We start from the raw sequence: 15,028 nt of genomic DNA on the forward strand, positions 1-15,028 counted from the left end.
GTGGCTCCGAAGCTCCCCCTCTCTGCCACCCGCAGTCTCCGCCAGTGAAGGGGCTTCCTAGTGTGTGGAAACCTTTCCTCCTTCACAGCTCCCTCCCACTGTTGCAGGTCCCGTCCCTATTCTTTAGTCTCTGTTTTTTCTTTTTTCTTTTGCCCTACCCGGGTATGTGGGGAGTTTCTTGCCTTTTGGGAAGTCTGAGGTGTTCTGCCAGCGTTCAGTAGGTGTTCTGTAGGAGTTGTTCCACATGTAGATGTATTTCTGATGTATTTGTGGGGAGGAAGGTGATCCCCACGTCTTACTCCTCCGCCATCTTGAAGGTCTCCAGACCCTGTTCTTGACTTCAGGTAGTTTATCATGAAAGACAGACAAATAAAGGGAATGGTTTTCTGTGGCTATTAAGTGCACCAGTGAGGCTGATAAAAGTTGCAATTTTTGTTGTTTCTGTAATGCAGTTCAACTATGAAAATGAAATGCTTTTGTAAATTTTTAAAAAAAATTTTTTAGACTTTTATAAAAAAAGCAACCTATTTCTACTTTTTGTTAAGCATTTAATAACAAGGGGAATGGAGGAAGTTCACTTTGACAAGGTGAATAATTGGAGACTTCTGGGGACTTCTGGGGAACTACAGATGGGTCAGGTAGGAATTGAGGTCATAGGAAGCTATAGTTATTCATATGGATCTTCACACAGGAGACCTAAAGACAGAGGCCATAGACGATTTGAGTCTATATTAAGCTTGAAGAAAACTTGAATAATGATATATAAAGAGCATTATTAAAGGTTAAATGTAGGATTTAAGCTTTGGAAGCCTGAGACAGAAACTAAGTTTCAGGAGGGAAATAGGTTCTTATTTTGTCAGCCCCACTGAGCAAGCATGTGGTCATTTTTGTTTCACTCTTCTTTGATTTAAAATCTGATGCCTATAATAAAAGTCATCTTTCATTGACTTGTACATAATTAATGGCTAAGAATCAAAACTATACTTAATAGCAAGAACTAACAAGCAATAAATTTGAGAATTACAATTATATTTACAATTCCATAGTGCCAATCAGTTACTTAGGTTTACTTGATTTATTGAATGGTTATACATAAGTCAAGAAAATATGTTCTAATTCCCCAAATCCTTTGTGTCCTGGCAGGAATCCAGGTTTATGCCATACTTTTCTAGGTTTTATCCCTAATTGAAACTGCCTTTCTGTCAATCCCTCATTTGTTTCCAGAGAAGTAAAATGTGATTGGACTTAAAGCCAAAGTGCCCTCCTGCTGACAATTCAGCTTTCTTCTTCTGGATCCTGTTGACTTTCACCCCTATTCAACAAAGTACTTACTTTTAGGTTTCACATAGCTTTGATTTAAATGAGAGTAATAACTTTTTAAAAGTAAATCAGGCTTACATTGCATATTTAGTAACGTCTGATGTTGAGCTGGAAATAAATACATAGTAAACCAAATGGAAGAGGTCAAAGTTGCATATGTCAAGTATACACTCTGAGCAAGTAAGCATCCCAAGTGAGAGTTCACAGGAACTACAGAGATCCATTCCTTTCCTTGTCTCTTTGGTTTCCACTTTATTTCCTTCAAATTCTGATGTTTGACTCTCAGGCTTTTTCCTACTCTGTACGAGTGATTCTGGTAATGACTTTTCTGAGTGTGCCCACTGCCCACTTTGTCTTGCATTATATGTTCATAAATGTTTGAAAAGTTTCCAGAGAGATCTATTCCTTAATAAACAATTTGAGTTTAGAAAGAACTTTTCAATTAACCAAAAACTGTTGGACTGTCACTCAGGAGCAGAAGGAAGATCATGTTGAGGCTCAGCCAGCAGTAGGGCACTGGGCTGCAGCATAGTCAGAAGCAGAAGATGTGCATGTCCTAGAAATAGAATCATCAGTGTAGAACTAGAAAAAAATACAACCTTGGGAATAGCAGGGTTGTTCTGCCTCCATGTTGATAGTATTGGGATCTTCAGTAAAGGGAGAAGAGCTCTACCTGCCTGTCCAACTTTGGAACACTTTGGTGAAAACAATGAGACAATGTATTAGTAGAATTTCTTGGTCTTTGAGAGACAAAGCTGGAAATACTTTGGGACTATTGGTGTAGCAAAAGTAGTGATGGGGAGGAAATGAACAAAATTACTGCCCCAATTTTCTTCCACAGGGGATGAGATTCATGGTACCTGCTCTTCCCTTCAGGGCACTGGCTTAGGGTTCCTCTCACTTTTCAATGATTAAGTCATAATGTCAATTCCATAAAAACTTCCCACTTCTCATGTTTTCAAGCTGCAATTAATCATTCATTCATTGCAGTCCAACTGCACTTTTTTAAAAAAATAATGCTTAACAGGTACTGCCTCTATTATAGTTAATTCTGCAGATATCTATTCCAGCAATTAGCAAACTTTTTTGTAAAGGGCCAGATAGCAAATATTTTAGGTCTTGCAGGTGTACAGTCTTTGTCATAACTACTCAACTTGCCTTTGTAGCACAAAAGCAACCATGGGAAATATATAAACAAGTGAGCGAGGCTGTGATCCAATAAAACTTTATTTATGAAAACAGGTAGTGAATCAGACTTGGCCCATGAGCTATAGATTGTTGATCACTGGCCTATGCCAATAGTCTATAAAATCATTGAAGACAAAAAAAGTGCTTTATTATTCTTTGTAAATAATATCAGGTTTGATAACAATGATTAAAAACCTGGTCTCTGGACTCAGACTCTTTGGCTTAAAATACCGACTGTATAGCCTTGGGACCCTGGGCAAATCATTTAACTGCTCTGGGCCTCAGTTTCTCATGAAAAACTATGATAAAAATGAAACCTGCTTCATAGAGCTATTGTGAGGGTCAAGTGAAATAATTCCTTTAATGCACTGGTACATGTTAAACATTCAGTAAATGTTAGTTATCCATTAATATCTTTTATAGGATCATGCTCAGTAAATAGATATTTGTTAAATAAATTCACAGTGAGATATTAAATTCATGTTTCAAATTTATCTGTAATGGATCAATGTTATTTGAAGATGAAAACATATTTATTAAAATATGTTAATAAAAGACATGCTTACAAATATAAATATCGGTAGTAATTTAAATTGTCTGTTATCACCTTGAAAAACAAAAACTCTTTTTGAAAAGATGTAGAATACAGATATGAAGGGGGAGATAGGAGACAGGAAAAGCCAGTGCTTAATTTCATGGGAGTAAACAAAATCAATTCTGGAAATTTATCATTTTTTAAAAAAGTAAAATATCAACAAGTTAATCCAATCAGAAGTAATAAATACAATTTTTAAAGAACAAATCAATGCCAGAATTTTTGATTATTTAATAAAGTTAAAACATTAGTAGATGAGTAGGTCTACCAAATCAATTTCTATATTTATTTTAATAAAAATGTTGATATTTAGCCATAATTGTTATTTATATTCAGCATTATGTCTCACAAATGAATAAAAACTGGAATACACAAAAGCTTGCTACATAAAAGGGACACAAGATGAGGAGAATATTCAAATCATATTCAGTGAAGGAGATTTGGGAATTTTAAATGAGAACCATCTCTCTCTCACACACACACACAAACACAAACACACACTCACACATTTATGTGTGTAAAGTATTTAAGTTAATAAAATATATGAGGGAGCCAACCTTAAGAAGTACTGGTGATGATTAGGCTCCCTTTGCCTGCCTCCACTCTCTCTGCCCTGTTGTATGCCCTTGTCTGCTGGCTTCCAGTTTGTGGCACCAGTGAGGTGGTGGCGGTGGGGGGGGGGGGGCGGCAGCAGGAAGTCAAAAAGTGCTTGGAAGAGAGAGAGGCCATAGTATTTCCTTGTCACTGCTCCCACATGTTTGGAAGCTGCATCTCCGGTGGATCCTAGCCGCACCTCCACAGTTACTGTATCCTATGCTGGGGGCCCACAGTGCCCCCTCCAGGCCTCTGCTCTCACTGAGCATCATTGGTCATGCTCTCCCCAACCCCTTTCCCCCAGACTCAGGATAACAACAGCTTCTCCCTGCTGCCAGTCCCTCGGCATCTCAACATTCCTTATTTATTCCTTTACCCTGCCCACACCTCTGTAGGTAGTCTTTCACCAACATTTCCCAACTCTGACCAATACAACAAAGACCTCCTAAGGATACCAGTATTTTAGCAAAATTTAGAGAAGGGTAAGAAGCGAATTAACATTAATAAATGCATTTCAAGTTAATATGTTGCAAAATGTTCACTTGGGGAGGTAATTTGGTTTTGGAAACAAAACCAGAATGAAAACCCTAGAATGTAGTAGTAACAACTTTTTGAATGTATATCTGGTAAAATGAGGCTGCAGGGCTTGGATAAGCAGGAAGAATCATTATTATGTATGAGCTGGTATGTAAAGGCAATTTCTAAACATTTTACTCTATCCTTTGGTCTCAGGCATATCCTAATCAGCTCAAGGCTCTTAATAAATCTCTCTCTGTCCATGGACAAGATCCTAGCTTCCCACCAAAACATGGCCCCTCCTGCAGATCATGTCTCCTGGCTCTGGCAATATCTCTGGTTTATATCTCCACCACAGGATTGCACATTCTGTCCTATTTAGCCTGCCCCTAGTCTTCCCCAGGTCATCTTAGTACAGGTCTCTGTTCTGAATTCTATTTTCCTCTGTGCTCTGAAGCTACAGGACTGTCCAGCCCACTGCCCAGTCCCAGCCTCAGCTCCCAGAAGCCCAACCTCACCAGCATGCAGGATCCCCACCCCCCCCCACACACACACTATCCACTCACCCAGAAAGGATTTCAAATAACTCATTTTGACATGTATTCAAAAAGTGTACAAATGTTCTTCTCATTTCTCAGAGGGAGAAGTCATAAATCAAAGGGTTTCAGGGAGCAAACCTGAAATAGAAACCATATCTTCTCAATGATTTACTTCCCTAGATTCCATTTGTTAGAACAGAAGTCCTCACATTATTCAGCTCATGTAGTTCCTACAATAATTTTTGAAAAAATTATGTACCCTCTTGCCCATTTTAAGCTGACATCTCAAATTTTTCATCATAAGTTTTAAATAAGTTCATTTCTTATGAATAGTGAGAATTCACTGTAACTGAAATAAATATTTCTTAATATAATTCAATAAAATATATGTTAACTATCTCATTAAATAAAGCTTGCCAAGTCTGACAGAAATCTCATAAAATTTTATCTGTTTTATTCAATGTATTGTCAAATAAAGACAAATCCAGACTTATGAAAGGATAGACTGTTTGAAAGATTATTGCAACAGCAAGAAGGTTCAGACCACAAGATGACAAGCATATCTAGGGTCAGGCAAAAAAGGCTTTCTTCACAGGGAGGAGTAAACAAGGCTGAAAAGAACCTGAATTGGACAGGTGATCAGGGAATGCTGCTCTGTGTGGTCAGTTTTGGGAAGGGGTCATTAAAAGAAACCATTCCTTATTCTGATGCTGGCTCAGGCTGAGGGTGGGTCAAAGTTCAAGGTCAAATGGGAAGGAGAAAATCTTAACTATAGAGGTTGGGTCAGATCAGGTTAACAAGCATTTTGTTCTGATTGTTCAGTGGAGACTAAAAGTTCAGCTAGTCATTTATGAGGCAAAGGATGGAAATTTGGAGGGTCTATGTCTGGCTTGTGTTAGGTAAACAAGAAGATTATCCCTATCACTTATCTCAGTCATATGAGAAAGAGTGGTTTTTGCAGTAAGCCGTTTCCCAGAATACAAAGGAAGGGGAGATTTCTTTAACCATAGATGATTTCCGGAATTACAAAGCTCAGATAAAGTTTAACATTTTCTGTAAAATACTCCTGTTACATTAATATGACTAAATGTCACTAATCTATACTGTTCCATATATTCTGAATTCAGAGTGCCCCAATACGGGCCAGCATATCCCAAGGAAAATGCAGGGAGTGCTATGTGTTTAAGGTTCCTTGAGTTGTAGTGAAAGGGCATCTCCTAACCAGTGTTTCCATATGTCTCATTGTTTGCTGCTCTGGGTGGTTTCATGCTCCATGGCAATGTACCACAGTAGGATCTAGAATGGATGTGGGCTCTGCCTTCCTTCTATAAAGCGGGAGAACTACTTAAAGTTATTCTTTCCTGGAGTATCCTGGGAAAGTCTTTGCATAACTGCCTCTTAGTGTAATAAACACTGTTCTAGACTACCAGTGGTTTCTGCCAGGTAAAATTTAGCTGACATTTTTGTTAGTATTCTTTAAAGTTCAAAGGTATCAGATAATGCAATAAACAATAATAAATATGTTCCCTATAACTACATCTCCTTCTCATGGGTCATTAGACATGTATATTGCACTGAACAAAACCTCTCTGTTAGGCATATCAAGACCTTAGAAGACAGCTATGAGTAAGTTTTAGAAAATCTAAACTTATATATTCATTGTAGTGGGCAATGGAAACAAGAGAGGAAGGATCAGTGATGTGTATTTCTACCTAGCTAGTTAAATTTTTCATTGGTTATCTTATCCAACACTCGATATTCTCTCTTGGAAGTATAGAATATTCTGTCAGTTTTTGAATGAGAAAATTCAGGGTCACAAAGGTTATTCAATTTGCTCATGTTGTAACCGAGCAGAACCCTACGAGTCCTTCCCAGAAGAGAACCCCACCCATGTTCTCCATCTGCCTTTTGTCTGTAGAAAAACTTTAGTCAAAGAATAAATTTAATCAGAGAAGTGAGAAAATACAAAAAGGAAGGAAAAACGTCAAGCAAGACAAAATGATAATACTTTAGCCACTAAACAAAGTCAAGGACCTTTAGTTCTTCCTCGAGGACTATAGATAATATTCTGAGCCATGTTCTTTGAGCTGTTTGGCAGATAATGAAACCCCCTTCTTTGGCAGGTGGAAGAAGTTAACTGTATGCTGCCCACAAGCATGTAGACCCCAGAAAGTTGGAACCAGAAAGTTGATGGTGCTGACTCCCAATTACCTCACCACCAACCAATCAGAAGAATGTCCATGAGCTGATCTTGCCCTTGAATACTATGAGACTCCTCACTACCCCATCCAGGGCGGGACAAACATTCTTAAGTGCATTAGCCCACTGTGGCACCCTTTGGCTGGCAAAGCAATAAAGCTATTTCTTTCTACTTCACCTAAAACTCTGTCTCCAAGATTTAATCCTGCACTGGTGTACAGAGGCTGAATATCGGCAGCAATGGGAACCAGAGTCAGTGGAAGGACCAAGACTCCGAATAGTTTTACATTACCCCAAATTCTGTCCCCAATCTTTTACACTAGGCTTCCTATTTTAAAAATTGCTAAATTTAGAAGCAGGCCTTGATAAGATCTGGTTCTGCTATTACCCCCTGTACCATCCAGTACAAGTCCATGAGACTCTCTAATATTTGGCTTTCTTTGTCATAAGATGGAAATAGTATTATATACCTCATACAGGGTTGAGAAGGCAAAATGAGACAAAGTATGTAAAAATACTTTGAAAACTCTACAAATATTAGATATTGTAAAGAAACATGGGTGTTGTCTAATTCCAATGATCTTGACCACAGCTGGTTTCCAAAATATTTACATAAAGAAGATTTCCAATCCTCTCCCCTCTACACACACACACAAAGCAATTTTTATTTGGCTTTACTAAAAAAAAAAAAATCAGTACAGAACAGCTGCACTTGAAATACAATTTATTGTATAACCATTGAATTTATACACAATTTACCAGGAAATCATGTATTTATATAAAATAAATATATCATTGAAGGCAAAAAATAAATGATTCTCTCTATATACAACCTAAGACACAGTGAAATAGTGTTTCATTTTGGGTCCCCTATCATCAGAATAAGCATACACATTGGAACATGCTCAAAGACATGCAGAAAGAATGATAGAGGGCTGAGGTGATTGATTCATGAGGAGAGATTAACAGAATTAAATGTACATAGTGGGTCAGGCAAAGACTACCAGAAGGACAAGATAACTGTCTACTGATAGCTGATGGTGTAAACACCAAAGCAGAAGAGAAATTATTTAGCAAGCTAAAAGATAATATGACTTTGAGTAATGGGGTGAAATTTAAAAAAGAAAAGAAAAAATATACAAGCTAAATTTTATGAAAAAAAAAAACAAACTCCTGGCAGTGAAATCTATTAGCCCGTGGAAGTGTCTCTAATAACAAAATTTGAAGAAGTGAAACCCCTTGAAATATTTAAAACAAGGGAAAAAATAAACTTAGCAGTTTATGATAAAAAATAAACAAAAGTGAGAAGGGACACCTGATGACAAAATAAATCCTTGCTATCCTTGATCATCATATTTGGTGCTTTTAATGGTCAAATCCAAATTTTTTTAAGTTTTTATTTTATTAAGAAATGATCCATTATATATCAGGCTGCCTTCAACTGTCATTCTTATTTACAACACTCTGTTCCAATGGTTTTATTAATGTTGAACTGAAAAATGCTTTATGCAACCAAATGCTAACATAATTTCAAAATGCAGGCATTACAATATCAAATTTACTTTAAAAAGTGTATCCTAGGGCTTCCCTGGTGGCGCAGTGGTTGAGAGCCCGCCTGCCGATGCAGGGGACATGGGTTCGTGCCCCAGTCCGGGAGGATTCCACGTGCCGTGGGGCGGCTGGGCCCCGTGAGCTATGGCCGCTGAGCCTGCGCGTCCGAAGCCTGTGCTCCGCAACGGGAGAGGCCACAACAGTGAGAGGCCCGCGTACCACAAAAAAAAAAAAAAAAGTGTTATTCTAAAGGAAAAATAGTAAAGATTAGTATTTAAATTTTATTATATTTAAAACTATTTTTAGGCATTTAGTCTCTCACAACAGGGTGAACAAAATAATTTTAAGAACATATTGTTCTATTATGTTACAGTGCAAGAATTTTTTATATTTATTTGCTGCATTCAAACTTTTGCAGTTAAAAAGAAAAACTTGCAGTTTAGCATAGTGAAAAGAGAGCTAAATTTACAGTCAACACACTTAATTTAAATCTGACTTTATTATATCTCTCTGATCTTCAATTTCTTCTTTTATAAATAGTGAGTTACATTAAGCTGGTCCTGAAGTAATTGCAAATAAGAAAAATAATGTTGCCTCTGAGAATGACACTTTAAAACCAACATGCTATAACTAAGAGCAAAGACCTACATGGCATCTGAATACACAGAATGATTTCCCTTATAAATTCACAAATTCGTGCTTGGGGTTATACTTCAGCATATTGTGAATTAGGTTATTCTACCCTGAGTATTCTAGCTCTAGATTTATAAAATTGATTATCAAACACTTAATCATGAAAAATTCAGCAAAATAAGGATAGCATGAAGGGGCTCTTGGGTTGCCATCGAGTGGCAACACTTTTTGCATTGTCACACCTAATTTGATCTTCATAACTGAGGGGAAAATATCTTTTATTGATCAGTGGAGAAATACCCAGCATCAATCCCACCAATCATGTACTTTATTTCTAAACCATACAGAGGGCCTCTTGACCCTCTCTCTTGCCACTGAATGGCCACATCCGCACTTCAAATCTTCATCATTCCCCATCCACTCTTCTCCTAGCCATTGGAGCTGTTGCTGTCTCTTCATCATAAGCATAAAGATTTGGCCCATTCAAAAGTATTTCAAATCTATACAGTGTTGAAGTATTTCATTTCTTTCTAGCATAGGTATGAACCTTAAAAATAATTCAGTTTCAGATTCTCATATTACATGAGACAGGAAAAGAGAGTAGAAACAACATTTAAAATCAAGTTATTGTAGAAATAAATAAATGTATCTTTCTTCCCAGTTTAGGAGGAAGAAATAGTGAGACCTGGAACATATGGACCATTGTTAGGAAGGGAATATTATGAAGTTTTGGATATACCACAGGATGCTGAGCTTAGGTTATGAGTAGGTCTACATGCAAAAAAAAAAAAAAATGTTTGGCCTCTTGAGCAGGCAGGGACAAGGTGGATTGAGGAAAGAGAGAGCAACATTGCTAAGAGCTGGAACTCAGATTGCCATAAACAGCTGCTAAGGGATTTCTTAAGGACAGGAAGGCCCAATAATCAACCTAAAGTTGTGAGTGTTGCTGAAATGTAAGTCCTCTCTATCTCCCCAAATATTCACTAAATTCTGCTCTACACAAAAAGGTCTTAGACTGCTTACTTTTGTTTGCATTTATTATTTTTTTTGAGAGGTGGTAATTGTTTAATTATCTTTATTTCATTAAACTGTAATTATGGATATTTTGTGGATAAAAAGACAAAGGGGCTGAATTCTATGTCAGTTTCAATATAGAACAGCTCAGATGAGTGGTGGATAATTACAGACAACCAGTTAAGCAGGATTTGAAGGACAATGCAAGCTACTCTATCCTCCCTGAAATCTTAATAAAGAATGACAGAAACATAGGCTTAGAAGAGCCCTGTCTTAGTCCATATGTGCTAAATACCACAGACTGGTTAGCTTATAAATAGCAGAAATTTATTTTTTCACACTTCTGGATGTTGGGAAGTCCAAGACCAGGGTGTCAGCATGGTCATGTGAGGGACCTCTCCCTGGCCGCACATTGTATCCTAACACAGTGGAAGGGACTAGCTAATTCTCTGAGACATATTTTATAAAGGCACTAATCCCATTATGAGAGCTCCACCCTCATGACCTAATAAACTCCCAAAGGTCCCACCTCCTAACACCATCACCCTGGGCTTTAGGATTTCAAAATATGAATTTGGGAGGGAAAAAAACAATCAGATCATAGCATTACCCAAAAGCTTAGCCTCTCAGCCTCTCTGTACACCGAATCAAATATGCCGAATCAAATCTCAGAAACAGAGTTTTGGGTGAAGTAGAAAAGGATAGCTTTATTGCTTTGCCAGGCAAAGGGAGACACACCAGGCTTCTGCCTTGAAAAACTATGTGTCTCCACCCCAGAGCATGTGATGAAGGGTTTTATAGCAGTGGTTCAAAGGTGGTGTCTCTGACAAGATTAGGGTGTGAGCATCTCATCTCTTAATCTCATGAGCTTCTCTGGCCCCTTCAATCTTGCCTCAAGTGTTTTCATGGCTGCTCCTCCTTTGATTAGCAACAGTTCAAATCCACCCTTTGGAAGTCAGGGAAGGTCATGGACGCTGGAGTCTTGCCTATAAGAAATGGTGGACAAAAGGTGGTCTCCATGCCCAGGCCCCACTTGGTTTCAGTGCCTGGGAGCCCCACAGGGCCCTACTCTGTTTCAATATTATGTCCTATTTTACTGTATTTAATTTGACTTCTAAGGGTCAAGTTACTCCTGTATGCATCTGAGTTATATAAAATGGAGAAATTGAGACCCAAATTTTTCAAGTGGTTTACCCAGGATTTCCCAGCACAATTCAGGTTTGCTGATTCTCATAGCTTTCCTCCATTATAAGAAGTTAATTTCAAACTTCACATTGGTCAATTACAGCCTCTGGAGTACAGGTTCCTGCATATGGCTCTTGGGTATTTGAAAATGTAACTTGAAATGCTACTGGGGCCCCAGAACTGAGACAAAGCCAGAGGGCCCTGGAAAGTTTCCTTCCTTCAACCCCTGAACTGTGGCAACCACAGATCCGCAAGCTTATTAACAATTTAATAAGGCCTGAGGTACTTGGCTTTAACTAGGCTTGCTGCTCAACTCCAGACTGTTTTCTTTGATGGCAAACATATGGCAGGGAGCTCTTAAGGTTGAAAAATACACCAAGAGAAGACTCACTCTTCCCTACGGCCTTGCTGTTCTGATGTCAGTCGTTCTATTCCTGCTAACCCTTGGATTACATGACCACTTCCACCAAATATATGGGTACTCTGGCCTTGCACTAGGCTTATGTCAAGGCTTAGATTTAGTTGATGAATGCCAAATTAATTATTTCTAGAAACACAGGGATTTTTGTTTGGTACATACTTCTCATTTAATGCATAGAGCTGCTCTGAGAAAATATTTATTGTGAAGAACTCAAGTGAATGCTTGCTATGTGATATTTTTGGCCTCTCCTGGGGCTAGGAAGGCAAGAGCCAAACTCTTGAAGCTGAAGGTCCATGGTAGGGGACAGTTTTGTTTCTTAGATCAAGGAGTTCCAGAGCTGAGGATACGTTTGTTTCCCAGATCAAGGGCAAGCACTGCGGGTGCTCAGGAGTGAAATCCTACAAAGGCTGTGACTCTCAGCACCCCTGCTGCCAGCTCCTGTATATTGAGCCTTAAAGGAATACAGAAACAAGTTAAACACATTTTATTAGGCAGAATTTACACCAAGCTCCTGAGAATTGAGAGAGTAAATAACATTTTCCTTCTTTATTATGTTGGCTGCCTCTTATGGACTACCTCGTAGAATGCGAGGCTAGTATACAATCAAGTTCCAAGTAAATAACATCATTAATTCAAATGGAATGAAGTGTGAAACATGACCCTATCCAAACTATTATATGTATATATACTTTTTTAAATTAGAATGATCTCATGTGAAAGTGACAGGAGTGTGCTGTAATTTAGAAACAGATGAATCATCCAGTGTTCCCAGGATAACATTTTTATGTACTGATGAAATCTATGTAATATATCTTCTCAAAAAAAATAAACCTCTGCTCATAAAATACCTTTATGAGAGTTTACCGAGTTGGGCAGAAATGGCAGTTAATGTCTGGAGTGCCTATTAAAGTACAGGTCCTTTGTTTGATAGCGATTATAGAGCATATTATTAAAACTGCATTCACAAAATGTTAACAATTCTCACTGTATACAGATCCACACAGAAAATAAGGCTTTTAACTTGTGGAGATTAAATACCCAGTAAAATATTTATTGTTGCACAATGTATTGTTAACTATGTTGACTACTCTTCAGTAAGGTGCTACATAAATGAAAAATTAACCGCTGTAGAATAGAAAATAGTTTAAAGTCCTGAAGCAAGTTCCTATGCATACAAAATAGCTTTGGAAACATTTCAGTGAAGAAGACACCGTAGTAAGATACTTGACAGCAAACCAAAACCAAGACCAGCACTGGAATTGCTAAGTTAAGGAGCTGCATGCAACCGTGGGTGGTCTGAATTAATGGTGTTGAAGGGCGCATGTGGAGTTTGGGGAGAAGATGAAATTTCACTGATACTGTAACTGCATCTCAGCAATCAGAGGCACAAGTCTGCTGCTGTTGTGTTGTGAAATTTAAGAGAGATAATAAACTTCCACATTAAAATTTCATTTCATATTTTGAGAATTAAAAAAAAAAATGATTGCCTTCCTCACTCTGTGCTTTAGAAACCTCTCTGGTGAAATCACCCTACAGTCTGAAATGTGAGTGTATAGTGGATTACATTTTTAGTGTTAATCAGAACACTTCACTCAAACAGTAATCTCAGAATTCTTTCTCTTCATTGATTTTGCTTCTTTCTCCCTTTAAAACTCTGTGTTAGCAGACTTCCTTTTAGACTTTTGAGAAATGACAATTTCTCTCGTGTGTTCTGGAAATTAGTTTAAAAAAACAGCTACCTCACTTTGCTGTTTGCCTAAAACACTTAAATAGTAGCCAAAAATACCAAATTTTCATCCTTCTGGTACTGAAGTAGCCTAAGATATTGATGTGAGTTAGAACCCAACTGGGAAGGAAATCTTACTGTCCAGAAATTACCTAGTTTGTATGTGCTCTCCTGTGAAGGCTTAATTAAGTTGCTGAATCCATTTTCTGAGTTTCTGTAAGAGCACAGTACCTGACAGCACTAATCAAGGTAACTTTTTTTCTTGACTTTTAAAACAAGTTTGGAATCAAGGATTTGCCTAGGATCTTTTGTGGTGAACCTCATTCTCATAGATGCCTCCCAGTATGTAAACCCCATACACATGTAAGCCTACTACTAGTTAGACACTACTGTAAGCTGAATTGACTTTGTACATTCTCATTCTTTGTTCAGAACATTCCAAAACTGTAAATTGTCCAGTATCTTAGAGGAATTGAAAGGATGACTACCGTGGGTGAAAAATGTCACCTGCCCTATCAGTCAATAAAGGATGTTGCAGCCATCAAGCCATCAGCCATTGAAGCCGCCCCCAACTGTGCACCCTGAGGGGATTCAGGATGGAGAAAAACAGGATACTGGCCCTAGATGGTTAAAGTGCATAGTAAAGGAATGATTTCAATATGCCCAGACTCTTGCATCTTCCCATACATAGAAAAGAGCTAAATTTATTAACTTGAGATGTCTGCTTTTCTCTATTTCACAGTAATCTTTTGATGTTCTGATTAACTGGTTTTTGTTGCAAAAACTCCTAAGTAACCCGTCTCCTCCCTCACCTCTTCAAAGCTGTCCCTCAGAGCTGTCTGAGAGGCTGCTTCCTGGGCTTAAGTCCTCAGCAAGTCCACCAAATAAAACATAATTCTCAACTTTTATGTTGTGCATTTTTTTCAGTCAACACTACCTACATCCTCTTCTTAACTGGAAAGATATCACTTTTTACTATAAAAATCATACAGAGTCAAGATAAAAAGTACTTTTAAAAAGCATTCTCTCGGTGTAATTAACCTATTTCTTGGAATTAATTACACCTAGACTGGATTTTGAGATGCTTGAGTGCAGGGAGCATATTTTAATTCATGTATGTTGAATGTGTCTGGTGAATAATCGGCACTCAGTAAATATTTGTTGAAAGAACAAAGAATGAATGGGTGAGTATATATTGCTACCTCCTTCTACACGCTCCAAGTTAGTATTGTGGTTGAGAATATTATCTTGAGAGTGAGACATTGTAAGGCAGGGGGAAGGGGATTAGAATTAACAGGAGCTCATATCTTTTTGAAGAAATTTGAAGAAAAACGTAGAAGAATTTGCACTGTCCTAGAAAAAGGGTCAAGAGACTTTACAAACATTAATGTGTCCGAACAAATTTCTTTATTCTTGAAACATGTGAAAGAGCTTGTGGAAAACATGATTCTAAGAGGTGGTCAAATCTGGTGTTTTGCCAAATGCTTATCATCTTTAGCCATCTCTTTATTGTCTTGCAAAGGGGGGATTCCCTTCCCCATCCTTAC

The sequence above is a fragment of the Orcinus orca genome, chromosome 1, assembly GCF_937001465.1.
Source record: "Orcinus orca chromosome 1, mOrcOrc1.1, whole genome shotgun sequence".
NCBI lineage: Eukaryota > Metazoa > Chordata > Mammalia > Artiodactyla > Delphinidae > Orcinus > Orcinus orca.